This window comes from Apodemus sylvaticus, chromosome 14 (assembly GCF_947179515.1).
Source record: "Apodemus sylvaticus chromosome 14, mApoSyl1.1, whole genome shotgun sequence".
NCBI lineage: Eukaryota > Metazoa > Chordata > Mammalia > Rodentia > Muridae > Apodemus > Apodemus sylvaticus.
Window position 1 is genome coordinate 59,306,683 of NC_067485.1, and position 10,795 is coordinate 59,317,477.

At 42.5% G+C, this 10,795-nt stretch overlaps 1 protein-coding gene across 2 annotated transcripts in view; it reads right to left on the minus strand.

Annotated features, from left to right (window-relative positions):
• Positions 1-9,976, minus strand: part of Apbb1ip (amyloid beta precursor protein binding family B member 1 interacting protein) — a 96,775-nt gene extending 86,799 nt beyond the window's left edge. The window contains exon 1 of one of the 2 annotated variants that reach the window (XM_052156253.1): positions 9,769-9,976. The gene's annotated coding sequence lies outside the window, so the exon portion shown is untranslated. The remainder of the gene's footprint in view (positions 1-9,768) is intronic. The other variant, XM_052156252.1, reaches the window with a different exon arrangement.
• Between the last annotated feature and the right edge of the window lie 819 nt (positions 9,977-10,795).

The window sequence follows — 10,795 nt, forward strand, 5'->3', positions numbered from 1 at the left end:
AGAGTTTCTTACCACACAATGTTTAGTACCAGATATTATTTTATTATTCCTGTTTTAGTTTTTATTATTATGTTCTTCCAACAGACAGACAGACACACACACACACACACACACACACACACACACACACACACACACGCACACACACACACACCCCTAAGGCCACAATAATATACCTACATCTCATATGTCCACACTTCCTGAGCATTTATAAACACAGTTTCTAAAGCAGAGTCTCCATTATCTGAACAGGAGCGAACCATGCTGCCCACATTCCAAGGCTTTTAAAGCTGTACCTTAGGTATCTCAGCTCTGTACCCCAAATCTTCTGACTGTGCCCTTCCCTGAGAGGGGAGTGCATTTGTGGGGTGGGGAGCCACTGCAAGTGAACAGCTGCTGCTGCTGCTATGTTATGCTTGTGAACTAGCAGGTGAACCAAAATGAAAACAAAATAAAAGTTGACAACCAGTGTTGCCTAGGGCGACAGATCGCACTGGGCCGGATGTGGGTTTTAGGGCAGCGTGCTCTGCTATTATTTCTAGTTATTTTTCTTTTCTTGTCCCTTTTAGTCAGAGTACATAAACTAAAGCATGCAGAGGAGAGAAAGCATGAAAACAAACTACATTTAAGGTTGTCTTTGTTGCTAGAGTACTAATAAACCACTTGGGTTTAAAGCCTGGCATGGTGGTGCACACATTTAATCCCGGCACTGGGGAGGCAGAGATTTGAGTTTGAGCCCAGTGTGATCTACAGAGTTAGTTCTTGGACAGCCAGGGCTACAGGCATAAACCTTAAAAACCAAAGCAAAGAGAACAACAAACCATACCACCACTTGAGATTTAAATACGAATTAAACTCAGGTGCCAGGGATAAAACCAAAGCAAACACTGTCTCCTTCCCTTTCCTTTGGCTGACTTCAGAATTCACCTAATAGCCCCCTTTACTCATCTGCATTTTTCTCAAGCTGCTCTGTCCAGTTTCTCAGACACCAGGAAGCTACTGGGCATTTGACCTGTGGCTGAACTGACACGTGCCGTACACACAAAGGATCTTGGAAACGTTTGAAAAAAGAAGCAATTTCCTCTTATTTTAAATTTGCTATACTTTAAAATAGTGAGCATCCATTTTACTCAAACATGGCTGGGCATGGAGAACACATCACATGAGTACAGTCTGAATATTACTCATGGCCATTCCTTTCCATAACCTTACACTCCGGCTCTACCACACTGTCCCCTGTGTCTGGTGTCTGAGGTAACCTTCTTCCACTGATCCACCTGGACATTCCTTTATCCTTCAAAGCACACCGTGGCCACCCACTGCCCATGCTAGTATTTCTTCATGAGTTTTGCACCTATCAGTGTACACAATACATTATCATGTGTTTATCTGTAGGCCACATCTTCCCATTGAGCTGCAATCTTTTGGGCGTGAGGGGCCATTTCTTATACCTTGTCACACTGGTACCTGGTTGACCCTCAAAAGATAAAAAATATTTGAAATTGGGAGAAAAATGAAGTTCCCATTATATTACATTGAGAAAATTTCATCTAACTAAAACATATGTTAGGTACCAGCCCAATTCCATGAAGGAATCATGAGGATATGACCTCTGGGGGTTTCCTCTCTGTCTAGTACTCACTGTCCTGCACTTCCTTTACAAATGCTTGCAGCCCACAGGACTTCAATTCTGCTTGTTTTTTACAATATGGGAAATGTATAAGCCACAACATTCTAAATACACTAAGAATATTGGCTGTCTGACTCCAATCATTTATGGAACTGAGTCAGAAGGGGAACAATAAAAGACAGGGCTGGGGTGATTGCTCAGAGGTACCATCCTTCCCCTGAGAAGCCACCGTACTTAAACCAAAATAATCCTACATCTCAAGCTTATTTGGTTCCTTGATGCAACTGCCACTTGTGAATGCTAACAGCAGAGATAAAGCACCTGTTAATAGCACAAGTACAGTAGTCCTAGATAAACGCAGTCAGAAAAGCAATTATGAAACAGATATGAAGTAAGTAGACAAATATTTCATGGGATCTCCTTTGTCCTGTCACTTCTGCAAAGTTTGTTCTTTTGAGACAAGAGTCTAAGGGTTAAGGACTGTTCCTTTGCTGTGGAGAACTGCCTATGGCAGTGGTCCTCAACCTTCCTAAGGCTGTGACCCTTTAATTCAGTTCCTTGTGTTGGCCTTCAACCATAAAATTATTTTAATTGCTACTTCATAACTGTAATTTTGCTAGTGTTGGGAATCATGATGTAAATAGTTTTGGAGATAGAGGTTTGCCAAAGGGGCCATGACCCTCAGCTTGAGAACCACTGTTCTATGCCATAGTGGGCAACGCCAGCTCTGTCACGTCACAATGACATACCCTGATACCTGCTACCAAGCTAAGGGAAATGTTAGTAATCTCAGGCTCCACCAGAACTGCTTCCTAACTTTCAGCTTTTTAAACACTTTACCATTGTCCTTGATATTTTCAGTATCTTCTAGGGAGAGCCTCCATTTGGAAGCTAGCTGCATAGTGAGAAAGCATTTTTTTTTTTATTCCAAATCTACCCTCGGATTTTAAAGACAGAAACTCTTTTGCCTCTGGCCGCAACAAGCTTTTGTGTTGGGGAAGGGCCTCATCTTACCTCCCTGGGATTGTGTTTCTATGCTGCAGTTGTGGAAGTCTCTCACTGCATAGTGTATCACTGACCAACACTGTATGTGTGAATACACGGCTCCTCAATCTTCATTTCTTCCCTTCACATGTTTTAAAGACTACTGGAGTTGTCCTGACTATCCAGAAGTGGGATGTTCTTAAGTTAGCTAGATTAGGATGGTTTAAGTCTTTGGGATCCCAAAGGTCTTATCTTATGTTCTATTTCTTAGATGGTATAACCCTGTATTACAGTCTGAGGCTTGTTATCATTTTTAATTTGAACAATGGGAATAATAACTATATTTTAATGCTTACTTTTTCATTGGGTGAATAGGTGTATCACAGTTATCACTTGATACTTTATATTCATACCCGGAACTGAACTTTGGTCGCATCTTCACTAACTTCCTCACAGCTGATAGCAATCTTATGTTGTAGTCATTTAGGCCAAAGCAACTGTGGCTCTTACTTCTCTTATACCTCATATCCGGATCGGAATGATTGATAGATGGGAGCAGAGCATATGTCCTATCTCTATATCAGGAAGAGTGATGTGGAAGAGGTAAAGAATTGTTAGTATGCTTCCAAAGTGCTGTCCTGAGGAAAGGAAGGGCACTGTTTGATAGGAAAGACAGGAGCAATGAGGTATTAGGGGAGAGTCTGGGGTGGGTGAGTCATTGCTTACATGAGTTCAACTGGACTGGCTATTTGTGGAAGTTGTTTGTCTTGTTTAGGTAAAGCTCTAAATTTGAACAATTCCAGAGCCAGGAGTTTAGGCCAGCTCTAATTCTAGGGTAAATATTATGAGGTTTCTTTTATGTTATGGTTTGTCCTTTCAACCTTGACAGAAGACTGGAGTAATAGGGAATGTGAAACTTCTAGGAGATGTTTAAGTAATTTGAAATATTTTGGGAAATAGAGGATGTGAATTCTGGATTGTTATCTGATTGTACTGAGGATGACTAGCCTAATCAGGGAATAAGTTCTGTAATTACTTTGTGAGCAGTCTTTTATTGGTAGTAGGAAATGCTTGGACCCATTCAGAGAAGGTATCAATGATAAATACAAACACAAACACACACACACACACACATGCAGAGGGATATATATATTGAATAATTGAATTTGGTGAGATGAAAATTTTGATATTGAGCTTTGATACTGGGTTTTTTTTTTTTTTTTTTTTTTTTTGGAAAGTATCGTTAAGTGTTTGAGAAGGCTTTGTGCATCTGTCACTCTCAGAAACGGATAATACTTTTCTATCCATAATTTTGTAGGATGGAAATTAGGGTCTGATCATATAGATGAAACAAAAGGTATATGTGTGAGAAAACTTGGGTGAGGGAGGTAAGAGGGACATGTGATAGCCAAGAAAAGAGAGAGAGGGCAGAGGAAGGCCTGAGTGTGAGGAGCTATTCCTTGGGCTAGTTAATCAGCATGCTCTGTTTTGAGAGAGAAGATGTATTTTCCATCTTTTTTGTGGATTATTGCTGCATTGGGCAGAAAAAGGACAGAGTCAAAAGGTCCTGGACAGGGAAGACATTGGTGATTGGGGTTCCCTTTTGAGTAAGGAAGCCTCTCTTGCTACACATTAGAATATTTAAATGAATTATATGCATATTTTGAGTATGAATATATATTAACAGAAAGATCTTTAGTCAGTATTGGGGCTTGTTTAACGGCAGTGAGTTTGGCTTGCTGAGAAATGGTACTTAGGGCTAGAAGGTTGGCTTTGATGAGGGTGGATGTTGTAAGAGTCAGGGTGGCCCTGGATGATGGCATAACATGAGACATAAGCAGGTGATTTTAGGGAGCCCAATCTATAGACTAATCTGGGGCTTAGTGGTCTGTAAGTGAGGTGAGTGAATCTTGGAGGAAGGGATTGAGAGAAGGGTTAGTATCTGTGCGTGAACGCCAATGTACTTGAGGCATGGGAGCAGTGTGGGCTGGAAGGACAATGGCAGAGATGAAGATGTTGCATGTTTCCATTAGAGTCAAGGAGACAGGCATAGAAGGTTTAGACCTGGGAGTGTGATGGAGTAAGGAAGTCTTGGTGACTGACATCTTTGAGAGAATGGCAGGAGCTAATAGTGATTAGGTTACCTGAGGAAATTTTGTTGGCTTCTGAAAGGATCAAGGCAGCATGAGTGTAGGCTGGGCGGCCATTCCTCTGTAACAAGAGCTAACTGTTTAGAACAGTGGCTCTCAACCTGTGGGTTTCGAGACCCCTTTGGGGTGGAACCAACTCTTTCATAGGGGCTGCATATCAGATACCATAAATATCAGATAGTCACATTATGATTTTGAACAGTAGCAAAATAACAGATAGGAAGTAGCGATGAACATAATTTTGTGGTCAGGGGTCATTATGACATGAAGAACTGCAATAAAGAGTCACAGCATCAGGAAGGTTGGACTGGTATGCAGCAGGATTGTAGGTATCTCCTGCTCATGAGTAGACGAAGCCTAGGGTCTGGCTATGGTTAGCATGGAGGGACAGAAAGCAGGATTTGGAAGGATTGGATAAGGTGCTTGCTTTCGCTCAGGCCTGTTTCAGTGCTTGAATGGGATTTGAGGAGGGAGCAAGAGGAGGCTCTTCTGAAGAGTACTCAGTAGCCTCATATACGAGTTGGACAATGATGGAGAAATTGGGAATCCGATATGAAAGGACCTAACAGCCACCTCTCAGTGGCTGCTGTGAGCGAGTTCAGGGGTCCTTAGTCCATGTGCTGGGTGGTTTTATGTCAACCTAACACAATTATAGCCAGGCACTTGAAAGGAGGGAACTGTGAATAAGAAAATGCCCCCATAAGACTGAGCTTCAGGCAAGCATTTAAGACATTTTCTTAATTAGTGGTTGATGGGGGAGGGCTCAGTACATTGTGTGTGGGGCCCCCCTGGGCTGGTGGTCCTGGGTTCTGTTGTAATAAGGCAGGCTGAGCAAGCCATGAGGAGCAAGCCAGTAACTTTTCTCTATGACAGTGGTTTTCAGCACACACACACACACACACACACACACATACACACACAAACGCGCGCGAATATATGAATATATAGTCATCACTCGTATGCATGGAAATTTCATAATAAAAATGCAGAGGAAAATGTCCATTCACAGCTTACTTGTTCTAGTGGCACTTCTGATTTCTCTCCAGTCTCACAGGATGTGGTTACCTGGACATAAAGCTGCCAGCCACTGTATGGGAGCAGCATTTCTCTGTAATTAAGCACTTATCTCCCTCCTAGCACACAGGCAATATTACAGATGAATATGTTATGTAAGTTCAAATCACAAAGACTTCCAGGAGAGTTAGAGAAAGGATTAGAGTTACTATGTTGTTGATTTAATCATGCCGGAAGGCCACCTGGAGGAATTTGGATATAATCAAGAATGAAAACAGGATTGGGCCAAAGGAGATTACTTTTCCAAAGACAAGGGCAGTAACTTTAGAGTTGGGATGCTGTCTGTCTTTCATCTATCAGCAGGCAAGTTTGCTTGTTCTGCTTGGCTCTTTTCCATTTACCCCTTCCCTCTCTGGCCTGTTATGTGGTTACACAGAACACAACTTTAGTCCTGTGTCGAATTATCACTGTCTGCTTTTCTCCCCACTTCCTGGCTACAAGCTCACTGAGGACTGGCCCCATCTTTCCCTCATCTGAGCACTTGTGCTTGGTGTAAGGTGCTGTTATCAAACTACTCCAGGTCAGTATCAGCTCTTCTCCATGTCACTGGCTACGTGCATTTCTTAACCTGTCTGTGCTTTCATTTCAGTGACAAAGAGGAGCTACAGTACTACAGGTCTAGATGTGAAGATTAGTCAGTCACATGGTAATTAAGCCGCCCTCTCAGTCTGGTGAAGCATCTTTAACCCTGAAAACCCCAAATCTGACGTGTTTTGGAGCACCAACATGATGTCACAAACAGAAAATTCCATACAGGACCACATGTTCAGAGTCAAAAATATAAGTAAAGAACACTGAACCTATTTAGCCTTCTCAAAGGGGAAAATATTTCTTACCCCTTTAGTTGAAACACATAAACCTTTTTCATGTACAGAATAATTTACAATATTGCTTAGTATACCATTCAACTATATATATTAAGTGCATATGAAGCAAACGACTCTCATGCTCATAACTGATCATCATGATATCTCTTGTATATGCAAACATTCTATCCTTCACCCCCCCCCCCAAATCCAATATGAAACTTGTGGTCTCAAGAACTTAGGTAAAGGGCTTAAGCTGTTACCTGCTTTAAAAAAAAGTATTATGTACTACTGCCACGTGGTGATCCAAAGGGAACCCAAGTTGCAAGAGAAAGAAGGAAATAGGTTTCATACCATGGTTCTTAGTGATGCAGGTTTACAGTCAGCTCACAGGAAATGTAGTAAACTGAAATCCCTGAGTCTGGATTGAGAAGTGTGAGGGCTTGGTGTGGTATTTTATCTTCCCTACTGCCTCACAATTGGGACCAGTGAACAAACTGGGTCTTGTGGATTGAGACATTTTGAACTTCAATGGTAGTGACAGAATATGGCTGGGAAGTAGGGACACAAGGGTGGCAGTAGTCCCCAACTGTCCCCAAGCTCTGCCTTCCCATCTCTTGAACTGGGAGAGGTAGCATCAGGTCTCAGTGTTGCTCCCCTCTTTTCTCTAGGGAAGTACTATTCTTTTCAGATATATTAAGTTGCCTTTGAAAGTTAATTCTCTGATATAACTACAAAGCATATATACATCACTGTATAGCCAGTGTCCTTGCCAAATACCCTTAAGTCTTACAATGTGTAGTTACAATGTATATACAATGTAATTCATTTATAGTGAATTCATATAATATTTGAACTTTTAAAGATACTTATTATTTGCGATGAGAGAATTGATACAAAACACAAATTTTCATATTGAAAGGATCAATTGTGTTAATTAAAAAATGTTCAGCCTTGAGGTTTAATCTAATCTAACAGGACATGTCAGAGTTCGGACACAGACCTACAATGTAGAATTTATTTAGCATGTCCAAGGGGCAGAAAAGGCACCTAGATACTTAGCTGCAATATGCAATTTTTCTCACACACATAATTATCCAAAACATTGCATAAAATTACCTTCCAATTATGTGTATAATGTCCATGCTTCTCTTATTTATTTTAGATTACTTCACTTTGAAAGTTCCTAAGATCACTTACGAGGTTCAATAATGTTGCAAATTTATAGTTTGTTTGATAGACTGCAAAGCATGAATGGAATTTATTCTTAAAAATTGTAGATTTTTTTAAAAGGCTTACTTATCAAGATGGGTGAAATAGAATAGAAAAGGACTAGAAATAAGTAGAAATAAAAAGCAACAAAGCCATCTGAGAAACCAAATAGCACAACTTAAGCATTCACAGCAATGAACTTTATAAATTGCTCTCCATATGATATAGAAATATCTAGAACTTTTAAAAAATATTTATCTGTGACATATGGTGAAAATAAAGTGGAGAATGGGTATATATTCTTAGAATATAAAACTTCCAAGAAAAAGTAGTGGATACTACAGAGCCTAGTGAGAATGTGCAACTAACTACACATTTCAAAGTTGCATTTCTCAAAAAATAGTAACTCAGGACTGTTGAAACGCAATACAATGGAATGTTGGCAACTTACACAGGGACCAGAAATTACTTTGCTTTTTTAGAGGAATTTCTCAGAAACAAAAACCATCAAAAGTGTTTATATTTCAGCTTATAACAAAGTCTGTGGGCACATTCTCCTTTTCCCTCTGGTACTGAATACAAGATTGAAGCAGCATGTGATCCACTCGACCCCTTCCCAGGGCTGTTCTTGTCTCCATTCTTACATGGTACAATCTCACTTTCTTCCTGAGTTCCAGTGTGGTTAAAACAATGTAACTAAGTTCATCCTTGTCTAGCTAGTATCTGATGGATGTAAAGCAACAACCAGAATCTACCAAGTACCAGAAAGGTCACAAATATTTGTAAGAATGTAAAAGTTAAGTGCTAATAGTGTGAAGATGCCTTACATCTGTTAGATTTGAGTTCAATGAACAGACAGGAAACACCACCTGGAAGGATATTCAGTATTCAGTACAAGCGACTCCTCCTTTCCTATCTTCTGCCATCTTGCTAGCCAGCAGCCCATTCCAGACCCACGTGCTTGTGTTTTAGGGACGCCCAGAAGGCAAAACTCCTGGTTTAGTCTGAAAGCCAAGGTTTCCTTTCGGAAGTTTTGGTTTGGAATGCCAGATTTAAACAAACAAACAAACAAACAAAAAACAAAACAAAAAAACGGACAGTGGGGTGCGCGCTTGCTTTTTTTCTTCTCCACACCATATCACTCTTGTATGGAGGAGAAACTCACAGCCTCTTGTCTGCTCTGTTTTCCTCTTTTACTCGGAGTTCCTAACACAAAAATACTCTTTGAACAGATATGTGAGAGCACATGTCACTCTGCACCCGGTGTGAAGTCGAGAAATAGTGCTGAGGGGAACTGGGAGTTATGAGTGGTAAGATCTGGGCGAGGGGCCTGGCCTGGGGCTTCTAGGGGTGGTGGAGGAATACAAGAGCATCCTCCTCGTGTCTTTCAGGATTTAAAGCATTTTCTGCATCTTCACTCCAAACTAAATTAGGAAACCGGTGTCTGGTATTCAAACTCATCCTTACCACATTTTTACAAAGAAAAGGAGACTGAGAGGAAAAGATAGTCTTCAAAAAGCAGAATTGCAGTTATTTAAAGTTTAATATGAAGGGAAACCCTTTGAGCTATGTGTCTTCTGACTCTCAAAAGACTCCTCTGACTACCACTTAACGGGGGGGGGGGGGTGCTTTAAAATGCCTCAGGGGATATTTTGTTTCAAGAGTAACTCAATTTAAGGTGGGGTCCCTGAGACCTGGTAGCATTTCTTAAGCTGAAAATCTGTTAAAAACAGAACGCAGGGGGCGGTGGGGGTGAGGTAGGCAGAGAAGAGGTAGCCCCAGGCCTGGCACAGGTCAAGTGCAAAAGAGGTGCGTGGACCTGTGCCACGCAGCCCCCACCCCACCCCAAAGGACACGCAGTGTGGCAGCCCGAGTGTCCCCAACTCGCGCGCAGGACTAGGGCGCCGCTTACCTCGACAGTTGAGGCGGGCAGAGATGCGGAGAGGCTGTGCGCAGATGCTAGGAGTTGAGCTGGGATGCCGCTGGGATGCAGGGTTTGGGGGGCGAGCCGAGAAACGCGGGGCTGAGATGAGCCAGGCTGAGCCAAAGAGCACAGTAAAGAGCAGAAATGTGCGGTTTCTGAGCTGGGCCGGCCTCGAGGCGAGGACGTGGGCTCAGGGAGGAAGTGCTGTGAGCCCTGCCCACCCCGCGCAGACTCTCGGCTTTGCACCAGCAGAGCCCTAGAGGAGAGGAGACAAACGGCAAGCCCTGCCTAAGGGGCTTCGCGAGTTTGACAAGTTTGGTTTTTTTTTTTTTCCAACCCCTGTCCACCTCTAGAAGAAAGCACTTCCTGCCCTAAGGTTAGGGAAAGCCTTCTCTCACCTGTGTGGGACTTTGTGCTCTCTCGAAGAGTCTGAGACTAACGCCCAGATGCTAGTCTGAAGAGTCAAGGGGTGTGCAGGACTAAAAGTCTCAGATTAGCTGAGAAATTCCGTACAGGAGAATTCACTAGTTAGTAACACCTGCAGGCGGTTAGGGGCTGGGTCGTTCCCAACGAGATCAAAATATTAACCTACGTGGGTGACAACTTTGAGACTTGAGCAGAACAGATGTGCAGATGGAATCGTCCACCCCAAAAGTTCCCTTTTCTGCCCCACGGAACCCTCAAGCTCCCTGAGCGTCTGCGCAGCCTCCGCTTCCCCCAGCTCTGCCTCCCTTCATGGTTCTAATAAAAGGACCCTCTGCTTCTGTGGAGGTCTGTCTTCCGTTTATTTTTCACATCGCGTGGATCAATCCCTATCTATTAAGTTCCACAAAAGGTAAAGGGCCAGCTTATTTTGCCACAGCCTTCTATATCTTTACTTCAACCCTCTTGCACTTCCTCTATCCTGCCATTGTGCAAGACTTCCTGGACCAGCCCAGTAGGGGACGCTCCAGTTAGGGTAGACAGAGAAGTGGCCCAGTGTGAAGGCCTTTGCGCCAGAGTCTACTCTCTTCCT